Below are 17,169 nucleotides of genomic sequence, written 5' to 3'. Positions count from 1 at the left end.
TGTATTTCAGCGGGCATAACAAGTCCAAGAACAAAGGCTAGCAAGAACCTGGAAATTTCCATCGGTTCATCCCCGATGGTGATAGAGAACACTTGTTCTCCATCTGGTCTATCAAAGAACTTATAATTATCATAAAAATAAGATGTAAGTGTGGGAGAATAAAGTTCATCAGGTCTTACCATTAGCGGTTCCCAGCCTACGTGTATGATAACCTTGCGAAACCAAGCACCATAAGCGTCACTTTGGAACAAGTCTTCAAAAGATTGTTCCGGTATGATATGAGGGGATTTCATCACAACACTACTCTCCAGAACAACTGCAAATGATCCTGGAACAATCCACAAAAAAATTAGAATTTTTCGTGCCCACAGGGGTCAGAGCGCGGGGTGCGCTCAAACTATGCATGGGTAGGGCGCAGGGTGCACTCTGGCTATGATTGAGTTCCAGGCACTTAGGCGTAGGGCGCGCTCACTTTTCACTTGAGATGGGCGCAGGTTGCACTCAAGTGAATTTCGAGTTCCAGGCACTTAGGCGCGGGTCGCGCTCGAATTTGGTCTTGTGAAGGCGCGGCATGCGCTCAGGTCTAAATTGAGGAACAGGCGGTTTAGGCATAGGTGGCGCTCAACTGAGGTGCAGGCACACTCCATGCAGCTAAAGTGCCAAATTGAAAAAGAAAAAGGGGAAACTTGGGAGTGCAAGGTGAGAGATGAAAGTGAGATGTAGTGTGGGTTATGAGTGTAGAATGAAGGAAGTTTATATAGGTTGTGAGCTTCCAAAATGAAGTTTATACAAATGCTCATCAGGAAAAGAGTCCGATATGGACTCATAATTACTATCATTATCATTTCTAAGTCTAGATAAGTGGTCGGCAACAATGTTTTCGACCCCTCTTTTGTCCTTTATTTATAATGTGAACTCCTGCAGGAGAAGAATCCATCATATTAATCTCTGCTTAGCATCCTTCTTTGTGAGAAGGTACCTAAGGGCTGCATGGTCCGTGTAAACTAGAGTCTTAGAACCAACCAAATAAGGACGAAACTTATCTAAAGCATAAACAACAGCTAAGAATTTTTTTTCAGTAGTTGTATAATTTCTTTGAGCATCATTTAGAGTTTTACTAGCATAATAAATAACAGTGGACTTATTATCTAATTTTTGTCCCAAGACAGCACCAACATCATAATAACTAGCATCACACATGAGTTCGAAAGGTTTAGACCAATCGGGAGGCTGTATAATGGGTGCAGAGGTTAAGGCGGCTTTTAAAGTTTCAAAAGCCTGTTTACAGATAAAATGAAAATAAAAAATGGCATCCTTTAAAAGTAAATTGGTTAAAGGCCTAGCTATTTTTGAAAAATCTTTGATAAAGCGCCTATAAAAACCAGCATGGCCTAGAAAGGCTCTAATATCACGGACAATCCATGGTATCGGTAGAGTTGCTATCTTATCTAGTTTGGCCTTATCTACTTCGATGCCATCACTAGATACAATGTGCCTTAGCACTATTCCCTTTTTCACCATGAAATAACATTTTTCCCAATTCAAAACCAGACTCTTCTCTTCACACCGTGTCAAAACCTTGGAGATGTTAGACAGGCAGTCAGTGAAAGGGTCTTCATAGATAGAAAAATTATCCATGAACACTTCCATGAAGCGTTCTACCATGTCACTAAATATATGAAGCATACACCGCTGGAAGGTACCAGGAGCATTACAAAGGCCAAAAGGCATTCGTTTATAGGCGTATGTTCTAAAAGAACATGTGAAGGTAGTCTTTTCTTGGTCATCAATATCAATAATAATTTGAAAATAGCCAGAGTATCCATCCAAAAAATAGTAAAAATCATGACCAGCTAAACGTTCTAGCAACTGATCTATAAAGGGCAAAGGAAAATGATCCTTTCGTGTCATGGCATTTAAACGTCTGTAATTGATATAGATTCTCCATTTCATAAGACCATGTGTTACAACATATTCACCCTTGGCATTACGTACCATGGTAATCCCTGATTTCTTAGGAACCACATGAATGGGACTTACCCATTTGCTATCAGAGATTGGGTATATGATGCCAGCATTGAGTAACCGTAAGACTTCTTCCCTGACCACCTCTTTCATGGCAAGGTTCAAGAGACGCTGAGGTTCACAAGAAATCTTTGCGTTATCCTCCAAATGGATGCGATGAGTGCAAATATTAGGGTCAATTCCCTTAATGTCGGCTAGAGACCAACCAATCGCAGAACGATGTTCCCTAATCACCCTAATCAAATGCACCTCTTCATCCTTAGATAATAAAGAAGATATTATTACCGGGTGACTACCATCCGGATCAAGTTGAATATATTTTAACTCGGACAAAAGAGGTTTAAGCACCGGGGTGGTGGGAATGTCGATAAATGCTTCTGGAGGGTCCTCATCTTGAGTAATGAATATTTGCTTAGGTAGCAGGTCTTCAAACTCAGTAGATGGAGCAATAGGAGGGTCGATGATTGGTGTAGACTCAAAGATGGTGTTGACTTCCTCTGAGTAGGAGTCATCGACGAAATCTGAACTTCCAAAAGAAAGGAATTTATGCATATGGTTTTCTGGAAATGTGTTGTTAAAATAATCTTGAGCTAAGCTCTCGATCATGCTAACCTCCCCATCTACAGACGAATCTGGTAATTGTTTCATCATTTTAAAAACATTTACCTCAACAGAAAGATGGCCAAAAGACAAGGACATCGAACCATCGTGGCAGTTTATGAGCGCGTTGGCAGTAGCCAAGAAAGGACGCCCTTAAATGATCGGAACAAAGTCATTAGCGACTTCTGTATCGAGAATAACAAAATTAGCAGGATAGTACAAATCCTAAACCTTAACAAGCATGTTTTCAACCACCCCCTTAGGATACTTAATAGACAGATCTGCTAATTGCAATGTCATTTTAGTAGGTTGCATCTCATGTAGACCTATTTGTTTGTATAGATAATACGGGAGTAAGTTAACATTCGCCCCCAGGTCTAATAAAGCGGTGTTCGTGTGGGAATCTCCTAAGGTGCATTGTACAGTAGGACGACCAGGGTCCTTGTACTTAACGATTCTATTATGTTCTGATAAAGTTGGAAATTGTTCAGTTAGGAAGGCATCTTTAGGAATGTTTGTCTTACGCCTAGTAGTGCACAACTCTTTAAGAAACTTAGCGTGGTGAGGTAACTTTTTAATTGCTTCAAGAAAAGGAAGGTTTATTGTTAGATTTTTGAAAACTTCCCTAATCACATCGTAATTTGTATCCTTGTTCAACATAGCTAATCTCTGGGGAAACGGTGGTTTCTCTCTATATTTAGCGTATGGATCAACTGGATGTCTAACCTTGGCTTTCTGTTTCTTAGGTTATGGTTTAACTAGTACCTCTATAGGTGTAGGATCTTCAGTTTCTACGTCAGTATCTAGTACAATAGCTGGTGTAGGGACCACTGGTGGGGTAACTATAGTCATAGTTACGTTGTTATCAACCACTCTGCCAGAACGGAAAGTGGTGATAGCATTTAGCTTACCTACGTTTTCATTGTCCGTACTAGTATTACCGTTTACCTCAAAGGCTGTGTTTGTTGTTTTAGGATTAGGTATCGCTTGACCTAGAAACACACCTTTGGGTTGTGCCTTCTCTTGTGCTATTTGTTGTAAGGAAACTTGGATAGCTTGTAAAATCTGTTATTGGGTTTGTATAAATGCGTCAAAACGATCCGGTTGTGGAGGAGTGTTAGCTATAGGTTGTATGACAGGAACCATGTCACGTTGATTATTAATGGGTAGATTTTGATAGTTATTATTTACCAGAACGATACCTCTATTAGCATTATAATTATTATTGTTATAATTATTATAATTACCCAGACCTTGTGCTTGACCTTGTCCTTGTCGTGGTTGAGCTTGGTTGTTATAATTATTATAATTACCCTGACCTTGTCCTTGACGTGGTGGTGCTTGGTTGTTATAATTAATGGGTGGATTGTAATTGTTTGCTGGCCTAACATTTTGATTATTATACCCTGGAGGTGTTATTGTTGATTATTTCTCCAACTGAAGTTGGGATGTTGTCTCCAAGGGGCGTTAGGAATAGGATAATTATTTATTGAGCAAACGTTATCTTGTTGTGATGTTTGTTGTTCATAAGCGAGAAGACAATAGGAGTCGGGATGCTCTGGACTCAAACAGAAATTACATGGATTGGTGTTGACATTCTTGACGGGACTAGGCTTTTGTTGAACAGAAATAGCCTCTACCTTTTTAGTGAGAGATTCGATTAAATTTTTAAGTTCAGGATCGGGTTTCATCTCAAACATACCGGCGGCCTTAACTGTTGTAGAAGAACTAGCAAAATGGGAGATATCGCCACTACCCCCACTTATTAATACACTTTGTTTGATCTTCTAAAAATTTATAAGCCTCTGAGGCTCCTTTATTGAGGAAACTACCCCCATTCATTATGTCAAGCACCTCTTTGTGGTGGTGTAACAACCCCTTGAAAAAGGCACGAACTAACGTGTCTTTCACAAGGTTATGGTGTGGACATTCTATAAGAAGATCGGTGAAACGATTCCAAGCCTCTGAAAAAGATTCATGAGGATTCTGTCGAAAGAAATTAATCTTGGAAAGCATTTCATCGGTCTTCAGTGGTGGGTAAAAATGTTCCATAAATAGTTGAACAAGTTTGGCCCACGAGTCCACAAAATTAGGCGCTTGGGCAGTTAACCAAGACGTCGCCTTATCGGCTAAAGTGAAAGGAAACACCCTCAGTTTAATTTGTTCTACACCAACCGTAGGATGGTGGAATGTAGTAAGGACTTGGTCAATCCTACGTATGTACTGATAAGGTTTTTCATGGTCTAACCCATGCAAAACGGGTAACAAATTAAATATATTTTGGGGGATTCGGAAATCCCCCACTGGGTCTGATAGAACGATGCAAGATTTTAGGCTATCGTTCAAGGCTTTGTAAAAGTCAGAGAGAGGAGACTCTCTTTCTTCAGCCATTATTTTAGGTAGAGTATGTGATATATTAGCTAGAGGTGTAGTGAGTGGTATACTAGAAAGGCGTGTTTGTTGACGTTGCCGGTTTATTACGTTAGGCGTTTTTCTTCTGCCTGACCTTAATCTCATGCAAGGCTAAGACCAATCTTAACTAAACACGACAACACTCAAAACAATCCTGATATGCTAGTATAAACTTCTAACAGGAGATGCGAGGTGTGGAAGAAAGAAGTACCTAAATGCCTCCTTGCTTCGCTTATGAATAGCATTTTGTATACACGTGCTCAGTGTGTATAACGAGTTAGAACACTAAATAACTTGAAGAAAAGGAAGTTTGAACTAACCTGTGGAAATCGGGCGGTTTAGAGTAGAGGGCGCAGGGTGCGCTCAGAATCAGCCCAGGTAAGGCGTGGGTCGCGCTCAGGTCCAACTCGAGCTCCAGGCGCTTCAGCGCAGGAGGCACTCAAGTTTTGCTTTGGCAAGGTGCGGTCGCGCTCAGGTAAAACTCAAGTTCCAAGTGCTTGAGCATAGGGGGCGCTCGAGGTTTTGCCTTTGTAAGGCGCGGGTCACGCTCAGGTAAAACTCAAGTTCCAGGCGCTTAAGCGCGGGGGCCGCCCGAGTTTTGCCTTAGTAGGGCGCGGGTCGCGCTCTGTGTATTCCTGCGAGGAAAAATTCAGTTCTTAAACAAACAACCACAGTTAGAATCAAACAAGGGCGGGTGGGTTATGGGACTTTGGAAGACTAACAATACTAAAGAAAATAATACTAACGGGAACTAAGATGGCAGTGACGCCATTTGATAAAAGTAAAACGATAGTTTTACTCATGAATAAATGATGAAACTTAAACGCAAATAAAACTAAAACTAAACTTTACGTGTGATGTTTATCAAAGTTTTTCTACTCTCGAATGCTATCGAAATAGACTTGGACTAAAAGATTTGTTCCACTCCTAGTTCTTTAGTATTGGTGTTTTCTAAGGTTATCGGTCTATCCAAAGTTAATGAGAGTAATGTGAGAATTATACTACGATGTCAATTCAAATACTAAATAAGATACGAATAACAAAATGACGGAAATACTAAGGTTTGAATCTAGATAAAGAATTAGGGGGGATTGAATCCACCTTGAATCCAACTTAATAAACTAGCATAGATTGTTGTAATCCAATTCTTACGTTCTTACGATAAGAATTGGTCGTTCTAATCCCTAATCATTCATGGCAATCTCTACCAACTAATAACTAGCATGTGAGGAAGTTCAACCCATTCTCATGGCGAATCAACTACCTTCTAGAGCGGAATAGACTATTACAACTATTTCTACACTACACAATCAAGTTTTCATCAAGGCTTCATCAAACCCCTCTAATGGAGGTTTAGCCTTGATTCATCAAACTTTCATTTCTCATTGAAATTAAACAAGACATAATATAAAGATGATAAATTTACGATCTTTATCTAATCATGCAAGATTTAATTGAACTAATAATGATAAATAACTAAATCTATGAATTGAAACTACAATGATTTAATGAAAATGAAACTAGATTATGAAGAACTAATTAACTTTATTGATCTAATGAATAGCAATAACAATAATTCAATAACTGAATTTAAAACAAGATAGTAAAACTAATTAATTAATGGAGGCTAAATCTAGATCTAAAAACTATACTTTAATGGCTACCTAATTTTCTACTTGCTTAAGAGTTAAGTCTTCTGTGTTGAAAAGGAGGAGCCAAGATCCACATTTTCGTGCATGGACTGAGGAGCCATGTTTTGGGCCAGAAAATCTAACCCAAAACCCAATTTCTTCAGTCCATAGAAGCCTTTTCAGCTATATTTTGCTTTAACAAACGTTTTGTCCACTTCTGCTCCTCTGATTGGGTCAAAATTTAGACCATTAGAAAGCTCTTTCCGATCCGGTCATTTTGACATAAGTTAAGTCCAATTCCGAGGTCTGAGTCCAAAGATACAGCCTTCAGAAGTTCTGTTAACTTTTGTGTGTTGTTTCTGCCCACGTTGACTTTAACTTTTCAGCTTTGACCGGGCTTTAAAAAGGTTTTTTCTCCTTGAATCTTAGCTTTTAATCACAGAACTTCTTAGCAACTAACCCTTGCTCCTTTATCTCACCAAAGTGACACATTTCTACACATAATTGACTCCAATTCCTGAAATACATAAAAACACGTAATCAGCATTAACTCTTATTTATTACTCACATAATTGGTCTAAAAGTATTATTGTTAGGGGGTTTAAACTACAGTTTTGGGCTCTTATCACCAAGGTGCAGAAAAAATTGAATAAAGATGCTCATTCGAAAAAGAGTTAGATATCGATTCGGAATTCCTGTAATCCTCATTAGCTAACCTAGATAAGTGATCTGCAACTACATTTTCAGCTCTTTTTTTTATCCTTAATTTCTAAGGTAAATTCAGTTTGGAGAAGAATCCAATGGATCAATCTCTGCTCAGCATCCTTCTTCGAGAGAAGGTATCTAAGCGCGGCATAGTCTGTATAGACGATGGTCGTGGAACCAACTAAGTAGGGATGGAACTTATCTAAGGCATAGACAATGGCTAGAAATTCTGTTTAAGTAGTAGTGTAATTACATTGAGCATCATTTAAGGTTTTACTAGCATAAAAAATTACAATAAACTTATTATCTAACTTCTGTCCTAGCACAGCAGCACCAACATAATCAGTAGCATCACACATAAGTTGAAAAGGTTTAGACCAATCTGGTGGTTGTATGATAGGTGTAGAGGTTAAAGCGGCTTTCAATGTTTCAAAAGCCTGTTTGCAGTCATGATTAAAATAAAAAATGGCATCTTTTAATAGCAGTTGTGTTAACGGGTTAGCTATTTTTGAAAAATCTTTTATGAAATGTCTGTAGAAAGCTGCATAGCCTAGAAAGGCTCTAATGACACGGACAGTCCGTGGTATAGGCAAAGAAGTTATCTTATCAATTTTACCTTTATCCACTTCTATTCCATTTTTAGAAACAATATGACCTAAAACTATATGGCCGACTGTGCGTTCAAGCATTTGGTCGACAAAGGGTAAAAGAAAGTGATCCTTACATGTCATAGCATTAAGCTTCCTATAATCAATACAAATCCGCCACGTTATAGGAATTCGGGTGGAAACTAACTCTCCATCGGCATTACGAATGACTGTAACACTAAATTTCTTAAGGACTACATGAACTAGGCTCACCCATTCACTATCTAAAATGGGGTATATAATGCCAGCATCAAGTAATCTCAAAACTTCCACTCTAACTACCTCTTTCATGGTAGGGTTCAAACAACGTTGTGGCTCACGGGAGGTTTTCGCATTATCCTCCAAATGTATGCGATGTTTGCATACGCTAGGGTCAATACCCTTAATGTCATCTAAAGACCAACCAATCGCAAATCGATGTTCACGAATAACCCTAATCAAATTTGCCTCTTCAATAGCAGATAACTGAGATGATATAATAATCAAATAAGGGCCATCTGGATCAAGATGAATGTATTTTAACTCAGAGGGAAGAGGTTTAAGCTCAGGGGTGGGAAGAGTGGGAATGAGGGATTCAGGAGGGTTTTCCTCCTCTAAAATGCAGATTTGTTCAGGAATTAGTTCTTCAAACTCAGGAGTTAGATCATGGATAGGAGTAGATTCTAAGAGGTCATGTACTTCTTAGATTTAAGAATCCTCAGTACTGCCAAAAGAAAGAAATTGGTGCATCTAATTATCTGGAAAAGTTTTGTTAAAATAATCTTGAGTGAGGCTCTCTATCATGCTAATTTCACCATCTATAGCCGTGTCTAGTGTCCGTTACATCATTTTAAAAATATTTACCTCAACAACAAGATTTCCAAAAGAAATGGACATCGAACCATCACGGTAATTAATGAGGGCATTGGCAGTTGCCAAGAAAGGACACCCTAAGATGATAGGAACAGAGTCATGGGCGACTTCTATGTCTAGAATGGCAAAATCGGCTGATAATAGAAGTTTTGTACTTTAATAAGAATATTTTCAACTACGCCCTTAGGATACATAATCGAATGATCAGCTAACTGTAAAGTCATTTTAGTCTATTTTAGAACGTGTATACCTAGTTGTTTATAAAGGTAAAATGGGAGTAAGTTAACACTCGCCCATAGATCTAGAAGAGCAGTTATTGTGAGAGTATCGCCTAAGGTGCATTATACAGTAGGACGACTAGGGTCCTTGTACTTAACGATTCTGTTGTGCTCAGATAAAGAGGAAAATTATTCGGTTAAGAAGGCTTCTTTAGGTATGTTTGTTTTCCTCTTTGTGGTGCATAAATCTTTAAGAAACTTAGCGTGTGTTGGAGAATATTTTATGGCTCAGAGGAAAGGTAGGTTTATAGTTAAATTTTAAAAAACTTCCCTAATCTCGTCAAAATTATTATCCTTCTTTAGCATAGCTAGTCTCTGGGGAAATGGTGATTTTTCTCTATATTTAGCATACGGGTCAATATGAGTATTGCCCTTTTCTTTAACTATTGTCGGTTTCCCCTTAGGTTGAGGTTTAACTGGTACTTCTACCGTGGTAGGATATTCAGTTTCAACTATGGTATCTAGTAAGTTTTCTTTATCTTGCTGTGGGGAATCCTCAGGCATTATGACTTTGTTGTCAACTATTTTCCCTGAACGGAGAGTAGTTACGGCCTTTAGTTCTCCTTGTAATATATTGTCATTACTAGAGGTTGTATTTGTTCATTTTGGATTAGGTACAGGTTGACCTAGAAACACACCTTTTTGTTATGGTTTTTCTTGGGCTAATTGTTGGATTGCTAGTAATATCTATTATTAAGCTTGCATATATGCATTGAATATATCAGTTTGGGAAGGTTGAGTTGCGACGGGTTGTGTAACAGGGACTATCTCACGTTGATTATTAACGGGTGGATTTTGATAGTTGTTATTTACCGAGACTAAACTTCTATTATTATTATTATAGTTACCTTGCCCTTGTCCTTGCCTTTGTTGATATTGATTATAGTTGTTGGTGGACCTAACGTTTTGATTATTAAAACCTGGAGGTGCTCCTTGATGTTGATTACTACGCCAACTAAAATTAGGATTTTGTCTCCAAGGTACGTTAGGTATATAATTAAAAGCACAAACATCTTCTAGCTTTGATTGTGGTTGTTGTTCATAGGCAAGAGGACAATAATAATCGGAATGCTCAAGACTATAACAGAAATTACAGCGAAGAGAGTTTATGTTCATGACGGGAGTTGGTTTCTCTTCTTGTTTTTTAACAAAAAGGGCATCTACCTTACGAGTGAGTGATTCAATTAAAGTTTTAAGTTCAAGATCTTGTTTAATCTCAAACATACTAGCTGCCTTAGCTGTGGAAGAAGGAATGTACTAGGAGTAATCGTTACCTCCTCATTTGTTACTTTTCTTTGATTGATTATCTAGAAAGTTATAAGCATTTGTGCCTCCTTTACCTAGGAAATTACCTCCATTCATGATATCTAAAGTTTCTTTATGATGTTGGGATAGGCCTTTAAAGAAGGCATGAACTAGTGTGTCTTTACCCAAATTATGATGTGGACATTCTACTAGAAGATCAGTGAAATGATTCCAAGCCTCAGAAAAGGATTCTTGAGGCTTTTGGCCAAAGAAATGAATATTTTGTAGCATCTCATAAGTCATCTGTGGCGTGTAAAATTGTTCCATAAATAATTCTACTAGTTTTTCCCATGTATCGACAGAGTTCGGCTTTTGTGCTGTTTGCCAAGCAACCGCTTTGTCAGCTAGGGTGAATGGAAACACCCTAAGCTTTATTTGTTCAGGTCATACGTTAGGATAATGAAATGTAGTAAGAACTTGTTGTATCCTACGTAAGTGTTGATAAGGCTTCTCATGGTCTAACCCATAGAAAACAGGTAGCAGATTAAATATATTGGAGGGGATTCTAAAATCTCCCGTAGTATCTGCAAGAATTATGCAGGACTCAGGTCCATCGTTTAAAGCTTTATAGAAATCAGAGAGAGATCTCTCTACTATTTCCTCACCCATTGCTACAAATGTTGTGTTGGTGGGTATAGGTGGTGTGTGTGTGGTGATTGGTAAATTTCTAGATAGGCGTTGATTTTTGTGTCTATGATAAACTAATATGGCAGGTTTATACATACCAAATCTTAATCACAAGCAAGTTTTAAGTCTAATAGGCAAGTCCTAACGAGCATGCAAAAATAGCCTGATTAGTACTAGAAATATAATCCTCTTACAGTAATTCGATGATGTATAAAGGTGTTACCTGGAGCGTCCTTGCTACGCGTATAAATAGCATCTTCAACAGCCTTGAAACACGTCTACGTTACTTGAACAATTATACGAGTACTGGTTCTGGTACACGGTGTGGATTGTGAAGTCCTGTAAAAAGATTAACCTTAATAATTTTTAAATTTTTAGGAAAAGGCTTTTTACTATGGGCTTCGTGTTGGGTCTTGATGTTAGGCCTTTGAAACGAGCTTGGTAGTGGGTGGGTTTACTAATTAACTACGATTAATTAATTTTTTTTGTATTTTTGAATCAAATCAATGGCCAGGTCACTTAGGAATTTGAGGGAGGTTATCCGTGCGTGCACGTTCCTTAATTAGAGAACCCCAAATTCTGTCAGTTTTCTAGACACCGTTTAGAATGAAGAAAAATAATTTTTGAAATTTTGTAATATTTAGCATACGAGTACTGTATTGTACTCTTGAGATAATTTTGGAAATAATATAAAAAAAATTAAGTTACTGTATTTAACCTAGGGTGCATGCGCACTTAGCAACAAGGTAATTTGGGCATGGGCCGCGCTTGATATGTCAAAGGCGGGTCACGCTCAGTGTAGGCAATTTTAGGGCGCATGCGCGCTCATGTATGAAAACTACAATTTCAAATTTTTAGGGTCAGGTCACGGGAGGGCAGGGAGTTGGCTGAGGAACTTGTATGCTCTCAAACAGTAGCAGAAAAATTCAAAAAAACTACGAATAGTGTTTTAGTGTATGTTTTGTGAATAGTGAAAATAATGTTTTCTAAACTAAATACATGTAATGTAAACTAACTAGATGGCAAGAGATGCCATTGATAATAATTTAATCTTTTTTATTATTTATCATCAAAATAGTAATAAGAAGGGAGGAACATTAGATATATGAGGAAAAAATAGTAGATAAAACTCATCAAAATCATATGATAAAGAGGAGAGTAGTCGTGTACGCCAATCTCTAGTTGTACACTACGTGGATGAGAGTCTAGATTAGAAGTATGCTTTATTAATGAGAGTCAAAATAGTAGATATGAAGTAAAAACGGTGAATTTAGATGATGAATAAAGGTATTAGAAAGGGTTTAATCCCACGCGATTCAATTGACTATTAGTTAGTATCGAATCACTTGTATTAATCCCTAGTGAAGACCAAGTCCTCTCAGATCGAGGTTTCACTAGCATGAGAGTATAGCTCCACCACAAATCTCTTTGGTGGTGGCTCTATACTCTAGTTCTCCGTTATGAGCTCTATCTCTAGTTACTCATAACAAAGACCTTGACGTTCTTTTATGCAACACAATACAAACTACTAGTTACTCATCCTCACATGGTTTCATAAACCTCCTCTAATGGAGGTTTAGCCGTGATTCATAAGAATCATTACATAAAACCAATAATAATAAGACATAATGTAAAGAGAATTGAATTGAATATTAAAGAACTAAGTTTTTTATTGATAGGTTCTAATTAAGGCTACAATGCTAACCCTGATAAAAGTAAAACTAATTAAAACTAAACTAAACTAATTATTAAGAGGCTAAGCTAGAAGAGGAGTGTTAAGTTTAGCCTTAACCCTCTTTATATAGGAGAGGGTTAGGGTTACATTTTCGTGCATGGGTCAAAAAGGGAACTTTGGGCCTCTAAAGTGAGTCCAAAGTCCATTAGGTCAAATCTAAAAAGGCCTCAGCTACTAGAAATTACTTTCGTACTCATTTCGTCCACTTTTATAGCTCTGATTGGGAGAAGACTGGGTCCATTGGAAAGCCTATTCTGAGCCAGTCGTTTTGACATAAAGTATGCCCAATTACAAGGCCTAAGTCCAAAGATACAGCCTGTTGAAGTTCTATTGACTTTTTTATCCCTTTTCTACCCAGATTGACTTTGACTTCCCAGCTTTGACTGGGCTTGAAAAAAGCTTTTCTCCATGATTCTTGGGCTTTAAATGTAGAACTTCCTCGGCAACCATCTTGACTCATTTTCCATGCAAAAGTGGTGCTTTTAGTCACCTAATCAACTTCAAGTCCTGAAATGCACAAAAACGCATAAACATTACTAACTCTCATTTATTATAAATATAATTGGCCTAAATAGAGTACTATTAAGGAGTTTAAACTACACTTTTAGGTGCTTATCAATCAGCATGATCAAAATACTAACATGCTACAACAAACGATGCAAATGATGTAGTATTTGTGCCAAAAGGTTATTGACATGTCTCCTAACCAAAATAATAACCAAACATGCATGTTTCCAGGTCAATCTATGCCTAACTCTAAGTTAACAAACACTGCCTTCGAAGTAAATAGTATTCAGTGTAATGGTAATATAAACCAAGGGGATCTACAGGCCGTCACTTCCCTTCGTTCTGGGAGAGTAGTTGATAACAAAGTGACTATGCTTGAAGATTGCCTACAAACGGAAGATGAAAATGAAACCATACCAAATACTATCATAGAAACTAAAGACCCTACAATTGTAGAAGCACCAGTTAAACCACAACCAAAATGGAATCTACCAAAATATAAAATAATGGCTCATAAATATGTTCACCCTCATGCTAAAGATAAAGACAATGTTAATAATATTGTTGACCCTTATGCTAAGTATAGAGAAAAACTATTGTTTCCCCAGAGACTAGTTATGTCTAAAAAGGACGAGAATTTTGATGAGATTAGGGAAGTGTTTAAAAATTTGACTATAAACCTATTTTTTCTAGATGCTATAAAAAGTTTACCTGGACACGCTAAGTTTCTGAACGAGTTGTGCACCACGAAGAGGAAAACTAACATACCTAAAGAAGCCTTTTTAACTAAACAATATCTCTCTTTATCTGAACATAACATAATCATTAAGTATAAGGGCCCTCGTCATCCTACTATACAATGCACCTTAGGAGATTACTTCATAACAACTGCATTATTAGACCTGGGGGTGAGTGTTAACTTACTCCCTTTTTATTTATATAAACAGTTAGGTCTCCATGAACTTAAACCGACCAAAATGACTTTGCAGTTAGCCGATCGTTCTATTAAGTATCCCAAAGGTGTAGTTGAAAACATTCTCGTTAAAGTTCAGGATTTTTACTACCCAACCGACTTCGTTATTCTTGACATCGAAGTTGCTCATGATTCTATTCCCATCATCTTAGGGCGTCCTTTCCTGGCAACCACCAATGCCCAAATCAATTGTCGGGATGGATCAATGACTCTTTCCTTTGGAAATCTGTCTGTGGTGGTTAACATGTTTAGACTCAAGCATGGACAACTAGGTTTTCTTGTAGAAGGAGAAGTGAAGTCCATTAAGAGTTTTGTATCTCATATTAGTGCAGGCAATGCTTTCATCCCCACCTTAGTCAATGCACATCTTCTGGAAGAAAACAAAGCTCACAGTTTCTACTCCTTGAACATAACTGAAATAGAGGAGCATTTTCCACCCTGCCTTCCGACCCTATGGGAGATGGAGTCAATCTCACAATGGACGAGATAGATGAATTCCTCAAAGATGCAAATGACTACCATAATTATGTGGATGCGAACAACCTAGATAAGGAATTCAACGAGTTTCTAAAAGCCTATGATGATCCGCCCTCTCAAGAACTTTCTAGAGCACCACCCAACCATCATCCACCTAAGCTAATCCCTTATAAAATCTAATCATTTATCTCCACCTCGATTCCCTCCCTCCACCTTTTCAAAGGAACCTTGAGTTTGCACATAACCTTCTTGCTTCTCCTATGCTTCATGATTTTATAAAGGGGAATGGGGTATTTAGGTTTTGGTCCTAATTATAGTAGTGATATTAGGCTTTGATGCATTTATAGTTGGAAATTAGACTTTAGTCCAACTTTTAGTAGTCAAACTCGTTGACTGTCTTGTATTTTGCTTAAAACCTAGAATACCCTTACACGTGCGTCTCACATGTTTGATTAATTTTAGGACCAAAGCCTAATATCACTACTATAAATAGCACCAAAGCCTAAATACCCCTAATTTTATACAAAAATTCTCCTCGGTTTAAGCCTTTATGAAAAACTTTGCATTGGGCATGTTTTTAGGCCCAACCTATTACAAAGCTTATAATTTTCTGAGAGTGAGAGAACTGAGATGTGCTGGTGGAGTCTTTGAGTTAAAACTAAACGAGTGAGAAGTATAAGAAAAGAATGTGCCGTAGAAAGCTATTAGTTTGAGCACAAGGTGTTTAAAGAAAAGTCTCAATGACAAGTGGTAAATCCTTAAGTGTGGGTTGATCACAAGGTGTTTGAAGAAAGTTTACAATGATAGGTAAAAGGAAATGTAAAAAAGAAATGTTCTTCTACTAAAGGACCCATAGACAGGCTTAGCTCTTTGCCCGAGGAAACTCATATTCTCTTTTTTTCCCTATGCAAGATGTTGTTAGAACCTACATTCTTTCTCAGCAATTGTTCTTCTCTTTCTCAGTTGGAGTTTAATCAACTTGAGTTCATAAGTGTGCAAGTTTTCAAGAACTTTGTTGATTGTTTTCTTATTACTCACGGTAGGTTTGAAATAAGAAGCTTCAAACTTGTAATGGATGATTATGTTAATAAAGACGTGATTAATGATGTTTATGTCAATGCATGGATATACTTTGCTATAAAGCACAATGTCCGCGTGTTGGAACTTTCTTATCCCTGGGAAGAGCTTCCTGATTGTGTCTTTAAGTGTCATACATTGAAGGAATTGCGTTTCGAATACGTAGACTTTCATTTACCTAACACGGTTTCTCTTCCCAGTCTCAAAATTTTGAAGCTCACCGCAAATGCTATTTATGGTGAAAAGTTAATTGGAAATCTCTTTTCGAGCTATCACGTGCTAGAAGATTTGATCATCCGTTCTTGCAACTAGCATGATTTTAATACCATTATATGTTCTCCTCGAAACCTTAAGGTGTTGGAGTTGCTGGAAAAAGAAAATGGTAATGATACCAGTGATATCCGCATTTGCTCCCCAAATCTAAAAAAGCTAAAGTATTTTGGACCCACACTACTGATCAGCTCCCAAATATGCGTTTTATTACCAGTATATTGCTGCATTACAGTCCCTTTTACGCTTAATGAAAAGACAACTCATAACTTTTATTGTCTTTTTCAAATTAAGGAGTATTTCATACCACTTATCATAAAAGCTGCGTTTTAGCACCAAAAGGAGCCTTAATCACACTTATTATGAAGACCAGTAGTTGCTATGGAAAAGTGCTGAAAAAGTCAAAGTCAATGGTCAAAGTCAAAAGTCAAAGCCCTCAAATCAGAAAACCAGAGATGGAAGCCCTTATCTCAAAATATGATAACTTTCTCCCTAAACCTACCTTGGTCAAGAAGAAAACAAAAAGCAAAAGCAAAAGTGAAGTGTGAGATGTCTAGTTTGTACTAGAGAAGGGCAAATCTGTAAAGGCAAAAGTAGGGGTATATAAGCTAAAAACAAGGGAGAGAGAAACCATCCATTGTCTTAGGATCCAAACAATTTGGTTTGTTTAATTTATTGTCTAGTTTTTCAATTCATGTTTTTTATTTCTTGTTGTTTTATTTCTTTTTTATCATTTGTTATTTACTTGTTCTTATTTCAATCAAACTTGTTTTTTACTTGTTCTTGTTTTCAATCTTCAATCTTGTTTACTTGTTCTTGTTTCAAGTTTTAATCAATCTTTACTTCCATGTTTTCAAGTCATTTCAATACAACAACCAATGCTTTCAATGTTTTCATTAGTTTAGAACCATTCTAATCTATACAAGAATCTACCTTTCTTTTTCACATCTCCCTCACTCAAGCTTTAAACAATTTAGGGTGAACCTCACTCTTAAACAAACTTTTTGAAGTATACTCACTACAATCTAAAGCTTCAACTACCCCATAT

This window comes from Coptis chinensis, chromosome 5, assembly GCF_015680905.1.
Source record: "Coptis chinensis isolate HL-2020 chromosome 5, ASM1568090v1, whole genome shotgun sequence".
In the NCBI taxonomy this organism is placed as follows: domain Eukaryota; kingdom Viridiplantae; phylum Streptophyta; class Magnoliopsida; order Ranunculales; family Ranunculaceae; genus Coptis; species Coptis chinensis.
Note: the sequence above shows the minus strand (reverse complement) of the source record.